Here is a 12,204-nt window from a genome sequence, read left to right on the forward strand (position 1 = left end):
AGGGCATCTGGCTGAGCAGAGGGAGAAGTCACAGCAATGACAGCAGCCAGTTCCAGGGGGAACTTGAGCTCTTCAGAACTGTCCCCACAGTGATGGGCTGTGCCTTTGTACCCACCTCACCGAGAAGTCTTTGAGCTTGGGATGCTCTGTTAGGTAAGGCAGCTCCCTTGAGTCAAGGGCAGTTCCTGGGAAGAGGCTCAGTTCTGAGACTTTCAGAAGCAACACCCCATGTGGATGGGGGAATGTGTGCCCTGGCCCTGAAAGGAAGGATCTGGGTAGCACATCACCGCATCGTCTATGCACCAGAACTGAACCCCACTTCTCAGGGGCCAAATAGGGCAGGAGAGCATGGACTTTGGGAAAGGTGGGGAGGCTGAGAGGAGACAGGAGGTGTTTGCAGAAGGTTATTCCCTACTGGTATAATCTCACTCTGCCCCTGCCTGGAATCAGGAAAGTAAGTGACCAGGGAAAATGCTACGTGAGTCTGGATGTGTGTGGGAACCGTAAAGGGGCAAACTCCTGCTCCAGTCTGAGGCCAAGAAGTCACAGTGAGGAGTCAGAAGCTGGAGAAAATAAGGCAAGGAAATTGCAAGGAGGCCATGCAATTAGAGTCTGAGCCAGGTTTAACCTAAATTTCAAAGGGCAGCCAGGTCCCACGTGGGTCACATCAGACAAGGGCACGTTTCCTAGCACCCAGCTGAGTTTTGAGGATTTCAGATCTCCATGAGCAAAACAGGAGGAAGCAGCTCTCTGTGGGCCATGGGTTCCCAGCCCATAGTTGGCTGTTGAAAAAGTCAGTGAGAGTTGTACTGGGCCTGAGTCAGGTGACGATTGACACGATGTGTGAGAGGGTAAGCCTCTGCCCCACGCATTCTTGCTGCCGGATTCAGGGGACTATTACAACTGATCAGGTCCCCCAGAATTCATATGCTGAAGGCTTAATGCCCAGGGTGATGGGCACATACGACCTTTAATGAGGTCACAGGGGTGGGGCCCTAATCCAACAGTACTGGTGTCCATATAAGAAGACACCACAGGAGTGCGTACCCAGACAGAAGGCCATGCAAGGACACAGCGAGCACATGGCCATCTGCAAGCCCAGAAGAGAGGCTTCAGGTGACACCAAACCTGCCAGCACGTTGGTCGTGGACTTTCAGCCTCCAGAACTGTGAGAAAATTAATTTCTGTTATTTAAGCCCCCCAGCCTGCAGCTCAGGCAGACTGAGACCAGGAGGTAGCCAGCTAGGCGAGCAGCGGGCTGAGAAGGTTGGTGCCGGAAGCAAAGCCCATCTGTGTGTCCTCCTGTTTCTCCCTCTTCTCTTTCCTGCCTCACACAGTCCAACGCTGGAGGGACTGGTCAGTGGCCAGGGGACACCTGGAAGAGTGGTGTTTAGAGGCTACATGTAGACTCTGGATACACAAAGGTTGAACATGAGAAATCAGGGCCTTCCGGGTTGCTCTGCAAACCGACTTCCAGCCCAGTGTTCCCAGCTGCATACACTTGAGGAGGGAGGGGGAGGGGAAGCAGCCTCCTTCCTTTCTGGCAGCTTGCTTTGCTGGCTGGCTGGTTAGCCATAGCCAATGTCACTGACCTGAATTTGGCTTTCCAAAAAAAAATTGTTTCACTATAATTCTTTTGGTTCCACTTTGGAACTTGGATAAAAAATATGATCCCGTTTACGAAAATATTCCAAATACCCAAATCAAAACTGAAAACTAGGAAGGCGAGTTAACTTTCTGGGCCTCCTTATCTGAAAAACGAGGCAGTCACACTAGATTTGCGGTTGAAAACATTTTTTTTCTTTAAACCACAAGAAGCCTGTCTTCAAAAGAAGTCTTGCCGGGAAGCAGAAACAAAGGAGGTACCTGTGAGCTGGGCTGCTCTAATCAAAAGGGGAGAAGTGAGTTCTAGAAACCTGCCCACCAAGGTGGGGCTTTACTAAGCAGGGTCTGAAACCCATTTGCTATCATCGCCTAAGCCAGTTAGTAGAGATGCAGCCGATGATGGCCTCCTGCCTTCTCCCAACCTGCCTTTGTCCTTAAGAGGAGAACAAGGCCCAACATGTTTGCTGAGGCCTCTCCTGGGGAGAAGATGGTAGGTGGGGTGGGCCCGTGTAGAATGGGGTGGGGGAAAGGTGAGAAGGTGTGGGGGTGCTGGAGGGGCCTGGCAGGTTCAGGGGAGGCAGGGAGGAAGCACTATAGCAGGGCCCCACTGAGGCTGGCCCAGCCTGGCCTCTATAAGGAGTAAGTTCACTGGCTGATTGGTCCTTACCCTGCTGCCTCCCACAGTGGTCCACATAAGGGAGAGAGGAAAGAGCAGTACGCATTTAAAGATCAGAAAGTATCTTTGCATCCTCTACCTCCTTTGCTAAACTGGCATCTCCTCCTTCATTCATTCCTGGCACTCCATCTCCTTAACCATACCCCGCCTTCCCCACCCTGCAACCAGTGTTCTGGAGTAGTTGGGTGGGGATAGACCCGCCTCCCCCAAAAGTGAGTCAGGCTTCAAAATTATTTAGCTCTCAGGCTTTGCAATCCAAACTCTCATCACTGTAATTCTGGGCATTAAGAAAGTGTTTCCCAAAGTATGGCTCACAGATCACCCTATCAGCAACACCTGAGGAGCTCATTTGCAAATTTCCTTGAACCACCCCAGAGCCCCAGGGTCATAATCCTTGAGGCGGGGCTTCAAAACCTGGGTCTGTAACAAGCTGCCCAGCTCAGTGATGCACTTGACGTCTGAGGAAGCTCTCTAGACTCTCTGGTTGTGCTGTGTGTGTTTGTAGATGTCTCTGCTATTCTGTAGCAGATCTCTTTCCCCTTGGGACCCTCTCTTTGGCAGCCTGAGTGGGATTTGTCTGCACTCTGGGAATGTGCCCATAGGGAATGTTGTGCCTCCAGGCTCTCGTTGATATCCAGCTAAAAATGCAACTGTAGATTCACCCAAATTAAGATGAAAATACTTCCACCCTCAGTCGGTTAATCGTCCGACTTCAGCTCAGGTCATGATCTCACGGTTCGTGAGTTTGAGCCCCGAGTCAGGCTCTGTGCTGACAGCTTGGAGCCTGGAGCCTGCTTCCTATTCTGTGTCTCCCTCTCTCTCTCTGCTCCTCCCCTGCTCACACACTGTCTCTCTCTCTCAAAAATAAATAAAGATTAATTTTTTTTTTTAATATTTCCACCCTCATGCATTCCCTTGCCAATCAGCTGCCTCTCTCCATGACCTCTGGATGTCACTACAAGCCAGGTTTCTGTAGCTGCCCATGCTCTCAGAAAAGGGCTATCCTTCCAGAAACCTCCAGCTTGAATGAAGGGGTATAATAAGCACGGCTCTGAGGGGCCCCGGAGCACCAGGCAGCAGGCCCTGCTTCCCCCAGACCCCAGGGCCCAGGAGTACTCTCACTCTCTGGTTCTGCCTCCCAGAACTGGGGGCTGGGATGGCCAGGGTTGTACTGCCATCCGGGCTTAAGGCAGGGCAGGGCTACCCCCAAATCCCATGGGGATACCCTAACTCAGCACCTCATCAGGCAAAAGAGGAATGAAGAATTATCTCTGCAGGTTTTCATGAAGTCAAAGACTCTCAATCTCCCATCCCCTTCCTAGACCCTAAAGGGAGCAGGAGACAAGGACAAATTACAGACTTTACAGTCCTGCTTTCCACTGGTCCTCTTACCAAGGAGCAGGGTAAGGAAGACACATATCCTTTGAGCACCAGGGCAGGGACTTGGTCTTCAGAGCATCTCACATGTTCATTTAACAAACATTTATTTAGTGCTGACCATTTGAGGCTCTCTCAGTAGTAATACTAATGGCAGAGATCACACGTGGGTTTCTATGGGCCAGGAGCAGGGCTAACACATCACACGCATCATCACGCCAGAGTCCAAAATGTCCAAGGAGGCAGGAACTTCTCTTGCTCCAGGGGAATCTGCCCCTTAGATAAGTCCAGGCAGAGTGGACTGGCAGAGCTGGGAAGGAGCCCTGGTCACAGGACCACACCTGTGGATGGTCCTGTGTCACAGGTAAGGAAATGAGGCTCAGAGGGACAGGAATGGCTGGTTCTTAGTCTTGGTTCAGTCTCGAAACATTGCTAAAAATGCCAACTCCTTAGGGAAATTTCTTCAGCAGGCAGCTGCAATGTGTTTGTTTGTTTGTTTGTTTGTTTGTTGGCATGTGCATACATGTACTATATTATACACTGTACCATGTAACACATTAATAATATCAGTGAAACATACATTGAATTACAAAATTAAAAATACAGACGAGTAGGCATTCTAATATTTCTTATGCACCCTGGCCTAAGCGTTTTAATCACATCAGGTACATGTCTCTGATTCCTTAACTGTTCTGGTGGTTACTGTGAGGATGAAAAGGGAGAAATACTTTGAAATTAAAATGACTAATAAGTGCAAATTAATCTAAGTAATAAGCATAATTTATTCCTATAAGATATCTTGATTGAGCCCCTGTGCATGTCAGGACTTGTGCTGGGTACAGTGGGGAGGTCACAGAGAGTCCCAGCAAAAGCTTGTCCACAAAGAGGCAATTGCTAAGGAGACAGGCGATATAAATACCATTGCCTCGAGTGCAGATGGAGCAACAAGGATGGCTAAAACACTAGGTTCTATAAGACTTCTGAGAAAGAGATGCAACCTTCCCCGTACAACCACTAGTAATATGGTTAATCCTTATTCTCCTAAGAGTTCACAATGCTTATTAAATACACTGTAACAAGAACACAAGCTATACCGTAAAGGGCTGAAAGTAAGACAATGTGTCAACTGTCATCATCAATAATGTCTGATCAGTTCAGATGGGTGAGCCTATCGTGTCTGCATGAGGCAAGGTACTAAACCTGTCTAGGAAACACAAGCCAATCCAGGCAATCCATGTGTCTGCGTGTTGTGACAACATAGTTGAAAATAAACTTAGGAAGGTGGGGTCCAAATGGATTAAACCAATGATGCTGAGAGAAAACGGAGGTGTAAATATTTGGTGAGTCAGTTGGCTAGAATGGTAAATGTGGGGACCAAGGAGGTGCATCAAACACATGTGGGCCCTCTCCCCCTGGAAGTCCCCCTTCATGAAATGTTCCCCAGCCAGAAGCATGTGGTAAGCCTTTATTGTTTTCTTGGCCCTAGAGAGAGTCCAGGGAAAGAGAGAATAAGTGGATGATTCCATGGTCGTACTTGGGAAAGGGCTCCAAGCACACACCTACTAGTGATGGCCTCATTGTCATCTCTGCATCCAAAGGACAAATGGTCAGTAGTGCTATCAAGGAAAAGGGCTGGAGAATGGAGGCAGGAAATCATACCAGCTGGTCTGGAGGGAAGTTGTATTAGTTCACTAAGGCTACTGTAACCAAGTACCACAGACTGGGTAGCTTATTGTTTATTAAAATTTTCTTTTTTTGAACGTTTATTTATTTTTGGGACAGAGAGAGACAGAGCATGAACGGGGGAGGGGCAGAGAGAGAGGGAGACACAGAATCGGAAACAGGCTCCAGGCTCTGAGCCATCAGCCCAGAGCCTGACGCGGGGCTCGAAACACAGACTGGGTAGCTTAAACAACAGAAATTTATTTTATCATTATTATGGAGGCTAGAAGTCCTAGATCAATGGTCAGCAAGGCTCCTTCCTTCTGAGGCCTCTCTCCTTGCCTTGCAGATGGCAATCTCCTCCCTATGTCCTCACACGATCTTCCCTTTGTACATGTTTGTGTCCTAATCTTTTCTTATAAGGACATCAGTGATACTGGATTAGGACCCACCCTAATGTCCTCGTTTTAACTAGATTACCTCTTTCAAGACCCTATCTCCAAATATAGTCATATTTATGGTACTGGGGTTAGGAGATTAACATACATATTTTGGAAGAAGACATAATTCAGCCTATAACAGAAGTGTTTTCTTAACTTTGTTAAAATGAAGCATTGAGAGAAAAAAAGAACTAACCAGCTCACTGTGTGAAATGTCATAAAGGCTTCACTGAGACCTGGTATGAATGACAAAAAGACTGGCCCAACTTAGCCAGTTTGGGCCAGGACCTCAGGAGTGACCAGCTTCTGCCAAAAGTCTTCTCTACAGCCAGATGATGCTATAAACTGAATATCTGTGTTCCCCTCAAATTTGCATGTTGAAATCCTAACCCTCAATGTGATGGCATTAGGAAGTATGGCATCTGGGAGGTGATTAGTTATGAGGGTAGAGCCCTTGAGAACGTGATAACTGTTTTGATAAGAAGAGATTCAGGAGCTTGCTCTTTCTCTCTGTTCTCCAGCATGTGAGGATATGAGAAGAAAGCCATCTGCAAACCAGGAAGAGGGCTCTCATCAGAACAGAAGCTGCCAGGACCTTGATCTTGGACTTTCAGCTTCCAGAACTGTGCGAAGTAAGTTTTGTTATTTAAACCACCCCATCTATGGTAATTTGTTACAGCAGCCTGAGCTAAGACAGATGGCGAGGATTCTAGGAGTGTGATGCCTCAACCACACATGTGAAAAGGAAGAACGTCCTTGATCACAGTTTTGGCCCTATTGCCCATTGGGGTGGAGATGCCTTGCATGCAGCCGCTGTGTGGGCCCCACAAGGTCTGACCTCGAGGCAGAACTTCCAGGGGGCAGGCCGTGATGCTTGCTCTTCTTCCCCAGGAACACGTCCCTAGATTCTTGTTGACCCACTGGCCTCGAGGCAAGTCCCCTTCTTTGGGATGTGGTGCCTCTGGGACGCTGTGTAGTCCAGTTTTGAGATCTCTGTCACTGCGGTGGCCTGAATCTCTGAGAGTCATGGAGAGGAAGCTCTTGCTGATAAGGCAGCGGGGGTTTCCTGGGTGCTGATGCCAGGAGCCATTTGTAATGCTGGTGGAAGCTCTGCATGGCTCTAATCTGGTGTATGCAAACCCAGTCATTTTGCAGCCCACAAGGAAGGCTAGGAGGAGGGATTTGCTTTGATCTATTATCAAAGAAGATTTTGCATTTACGTGGGAATGGCTAATACTAAAAATATTGCTGTTTGGGAGAAACAGCCAATCTATGTCCTAAATTCAGATATTTGAAATGATACTATAGCATCTTGGAACACCCAGCATTAAACAAACAAATGTGAAACTCCCTGTTTCATTCTTCAGATAAAGACCAAATGAAGAGAAGTACAAAGCATCCAAGCACTTGTGAAAGTTTCCCTCTTCTTCTCTAGTATTGGCATCTTCCATGACCTTGTGTTCCAATCTGGCCATAGCTGTTGAAAAGCAGAGGAATGCTTTCCCTAAAGGCCCCTGGCATAAGGCTCTACACATGAGGGCTGGGGGGTTGGAACCATTGTTTCAGAAAGAACATTCTGCTGTAGCCCAAGGAAATGGGATTGGAGTCAGGAGTCAGGAGACTGGGTCTGAATGCAAGTGCTGCCTCTTACCAGCTGCAAGAGATTAGTTTGAGCAGGTTCTTAACCTCCGAAGCATCTCCTGGACTTCTCCTTTATAGGATGGGAACAACAGTATTTGACCTTACTGCACCTCCTACCCCGCCCCCCCCCCAATCCTCCTCGAGTTATGCGGCTTTTGTGAGAATCAAATGGAACAGTGTAGGTGAAGGTACTTGTAATGATAAAGCATCATACACCTTGCAGGAGACAATTTTGGGTTTTGTCACCCAACATCTTTTCCTCTCCTTCTAGTAGCAGCATAATATAAACTAAATTTAACCCAGACTATAACCCATAACATAAATTTCCTCTGGACAACCAATCTGATCCCACTATTAATCCCTGAACTACAGGTGTACCTGACCCTGGATAGTCCCAGAAGCTAGGGGTGTGGCTCCTTGCATAGGAAAGCCTTGCACCCTCCCACTCTCCTCCTTTCAAACCATCCTCCAGTGTGTTATCCATATTGTAGCAGTTATACAGCTAAAAACCACCTTTCTATACTTTTCTACAGGCAATGATAGGAATGCAAATTATTACCCAAAATTTTCCATTCAAACTGTATTTGGAAGAGAGAATTTCCCTGTGATGTTCACATTTTCTTTTCTTTTTTACTTAAAAACAATTTTTTAAACGTTTATTTATTTTTGAGACAGAGAGAGACAGAGCATGAATGGGGGGAGGGCCAGAGAGAGAGGGAGAAACAGAATCCGAAGCAAGCTCCAGGCTCTGACCTGTCAGCACAGAGCCCAACGCGGGACTCGAACTCACGGAGTGCGAGATCATGACCTGAGCCAAAGTCGGCCACTTAACCAACTGAGCCACCCAGGCGCCCCATGATGTTCACATTTTCTGTAGGCATGCATGCTTATGGACACTTTCCATGAAGCAGTGGTTCCACATCTGGTCAATTGTGTCTTGGGTTTCAGAAGCAGTTTGGAGGCAATGTCACAAATCCTGGGCCCAGGCTTGAATAAAGCTGGCAAGTTCCTTTCCTTGCTGATCCACAGTGAAAACGTGATGGCCAAAGTAGATGAAGTGAAGTCCATAATTAAATTCCCAGTTGAAGATGGTGTGGCGTCTGGCAGTGGCTATCGGCCATGTGAAGATGACAGAGGATGAGCTTGGGCACAACATCCACTTAGCTGTCAATTTCCTGGTACCATTGCTCAAGAAGAATTGACAGAACATCCAGGCTTTATACCTCAAGAGCACCACGGGCAAGTCCCAGAGCCTGTACTAAGGCACAACTTAATAAACCCTAGCGCTACCACTAAATAAATCTATCTATCATCTATCTATCTATCATCTATCTATCTATCTATCTATCTATCATCTATCTACCTCACTCCTTCAGACCATCCACCAATTTTGTAAGAACTCAGTACTGGAATGAAATCCCTCTCTGCTTTAAATATCTAGAGTGGCTTCTGTATTCTGAGTGAATTCTGTCTGGTACAGAAGAGATAGATACTTGGGACCCCATTTGGACCAAGGAGAGACGTGTCACAGAATTTCATTCCAAAAGTTGATAAATAGAGGCTAACTTTCCAATGGAGTTGGAGGTTATGAGGCCAGAGCAGCTGGCAGCCATCTTGCCTTCACAAAAGAGCTTGTGTGAGAAAAGTACCAATTAGGGGGCCAAGCCAAGAGATAAGAGAAGCCTGACCTTGACACCATTTAGGTAATTGAATCAAGTAATATGTTGTGCCAAACCTTTCCCTGGACTTTCCAGTTATATGAGCCAATACATTCCTCCTTCTCTCTGAGACAGCTGGAGTTGAGCTAGTCTATCATTTGACCAAAACGTAACTTATTTGGCATAATGATGACCACAGGAGAGAAATAACAGAGCAGCAGTGGTCAGATTGCTATAGATCACATATTCTCAATCAGTGGTCTGCATCGTACAAGTGAACAGGTCTGGGCCTGGGCCTTCTAGGTCACATGAGGGACACGTGAACAATTGGAAAATTCTCCCAGGTGAGCTGGTTCCCACGTGTACCCCTGGTGAACATGGCTACTGTGGATCAACTCACAAGGAAGGGAGAACAAAACAGTGGCCGTTTCTTGAGAACACTGGAATGTTTGAATCTTAGTTTCAAGCATTATTTTTTTTTACTTAATTTTTATTTTCTCCTTTTAGGGTTAAAAAAACAGTATTATAACCACCAGATGAGAATACTATCAACTGAAATATTTCAGCCCAGCTTGTGTAAGCTGAAGCAGCTGGGCCATTTTTTAAAAAATTATAATAAATAAGTGAATACATAATCAATCCCTCGAGTGCCAGCTCTCTATTCTGTTTGCTCCCAGAGCTGTGATTTTTCATCTTTATTCTGTGCCCCCAGAAAGAAAAGCAACATAGGGAAAAATGTTGACAGACTGTTCTCTGTGACATCAACCAACAGAAAAAGCTAAATTGTTGATGCTCATTCCAGAAGACATTTCTACTGTGGGTTTTGGTGGGTGCAGATTTAGAATAACCCTTCCTTTTCTGGATTAAATATTAACTATTTAATACAAAAAGCCACCTGAGAAGAAAACCCAAATGTTTTGATGTCTGCAATGTGTGTCTGCAATGTGTGCAAAACACAACAGCGGCAGAAATAGGCCTATGGAGTGTAGTTAACAAGCACAGAACTAAATATTGATCAAGCATTTCTCAAGTGCCCGGCCAGGTCTCCTGCAGCCAAAGATGAGCCCGACATGCTCCATTGGTTCAAGAAATTTACTGTCTACAGAGGAACAGACTTGGTGAAAAAACATAATCACTTGATAGAGGATTTCATCTTTGGAATCAAACAAAACTTATTCAAAGACACATCTGAAGCATAAGCTGAGTGATCAAACCAGCTGACTCTGAGGTTTGACTCTTAGGATGGCTCTGAAGTCAGTTCCCAAAGATGATTACTGCAAATATCATAAGCATCCTAGAATGTGTGTGTTAGCTCCAAAAGTACCACTTTGAAGGGGCAAATTCATTTCACATATAAGTTCCAGTTTGTGGGGGTTTTTTTGTGGGTTTTTTTTTTCTGGTTTTTGTTTTTAGGAACATATACAAGCAAAAGAAATCCCATGATTAAATGCTTGGTTGACAGAATTCTTCCCTAAACGGAATTTCTTCAAGATGTCCCTGGATGCGAATACTTATTAGGCCACATAAGCATTAACATTCAATTATACTGGCCCATTGCCTGTGCCTTGGCATCCCCTGTAAGGCTCCTGCTGGGTATTGCTGGAGACTTGTCTATGTGAAAGAACAATCTCTGCTCTCAGGCCCTTCTGCCTGGCCCCTCACTGCGGACCACTGCCCCCAAAGCCACTCATGGCCATTTTGGCCAGGATATCTGGAAGCAGTGCCTTCCTCCTTGAGCTCCTGGACACCCTGCAGATATGGGGAGATAGACCTCTATCCCAATCCTGCCTTGTATTTTGTCCTCAGGACCCGAGTCTTGGAAGCTCCCACTGCAAGCAGGTCACTGACCTGCCTGTAGCTTCTTTCCAATCCCAGCCCCTCTACTACAAAGCAGGAGTCCTAGACAGCACACCATCCAGCTCCACTCCCTCCCCACCAGGGTCTGAACTGAAGTCCACATAACCTCCTCTCTTTCTGCACACTGACCCCTGAGGAGCTGGCTACCAGCTTGTGGCTCTGCCAGATAACACATTCCCATTAGGTTCAGCTACTTCTAAAATAAAGATCAGGCAAAAGTCTGAAGAAGTGAGATTCCCTCCTAACACTTCTCTTGATTTCTGACAGAGCTGACTTGAGGTCAAAGCTTACAATGAGTTAACAGAATGGGTTCTGGGCAGGAGGCTGCCACTCTCCATTGAAAGGGTGGGGACGGTGTCTGCGATTGACTGTGCAATTGAGACAGCTCACAGACTCCAGGCGGCAGGGACGTCCAACAACTCACAAGGCCAAGGAAAAGAAAGGTGTCACAGATACTGTTCACAAGGGTTTCTTTTAGGGAGTTACAGTGTGGGGAATGCTCACATTCTGCTTTGTAATGGCTGTAATGTTTTCATTCTTTTTAAAAAGTCTCTATTTTAAACAGTTATGGGGAGAATGAAACAAGGTTTCAGATGTGGGTGGTCAGTGCATTCTCCTTCTCCCAGCGACCTCCCAGAACTGTACATTTTATTTGCATAGCTGAAGAATACATTATTTTTATATTAAACCAGCAGGACTATATTACGGATTAAGATACATAAATTCACATGACCTTTTTTTAAAAAGATTTTATTTTTAAGTGATCTCTACACCCAATGTGGGGCTTGAACTCACAACCCCGAGATCAAGAGTCTCATGCTCTACCAGCTGAGCCAGCCAGGTACCCCTAATTCACATGAATTTTTAAAATAGAACAAGGGACTTAAAGGAATTTTCATCTCTGGTGCTCCAAGGCACACATTCACTCTTGTTAGGGACACTAGAGCAGAAAAGTTTGAGAAGTGGACCCCAGGGAGGCCCCAAATCTCCCTCACTGAGGACTGATGGAGTCAGCTCATGTGTTGGAAAAAACACTCTGAAGGAAGCATGGTGAGTCAGAAGGGAATGGAGGTTAGGTTCTTGAGCTCAACCCCTGGGTAATAATTATACAGGTTGCCTCTTGAATCTAGAGCATACTGTGTGTTAGGGCATCCACATACATTTCAAGACCCATGTTTTCATAGGACACTGAGCCTCAAGAAGTGAAGAGCTAGCTCTCAGTTGCATGGCCTGAATTCAAGCCTAGGCCTACTGAATATCATCACCCCTGCACCTTTTGAAAATTGTC

The 12,204-nt window shown here is 46.3% G+C and overlaps 1 long non-coding RNA gene across 1 annotated transcript; it reads left to right on the forward strand.

Annotated features, from left to right (window-relative positions):
- Window positions 1-1,767: 1,767 nt before the first annotated feature.
- Window positions 1,768-11,354, forward strand: LOC115521635. Its single transcript, XR_003971125.1, has 3 exons — window positions 1,768-2,095; window positions 6,282-6,392; window positions 8,350-11,354. It is a non-coding gene; the product is annotated as an uncharacterized LOC115521635 (long non-coding RNA).
- Window positions 11,355-12,204: the final 850 nt, after the last annotated feature.

The sequence above is a fragment of the Lynx canadensis genome, chromosome C1 (assembly GCF_007474595.2).
Source record: "Lynx canadensis isolate LIC74 chromosome C1, mLynCan4.pri.v2, whole genome shotgun sequence".
Lineage (NCBI taxonomy): Eukaryota > Metazoa > Chordata > Mammalia > Carnivora > Felidae > Lynx > Lynx canadensis.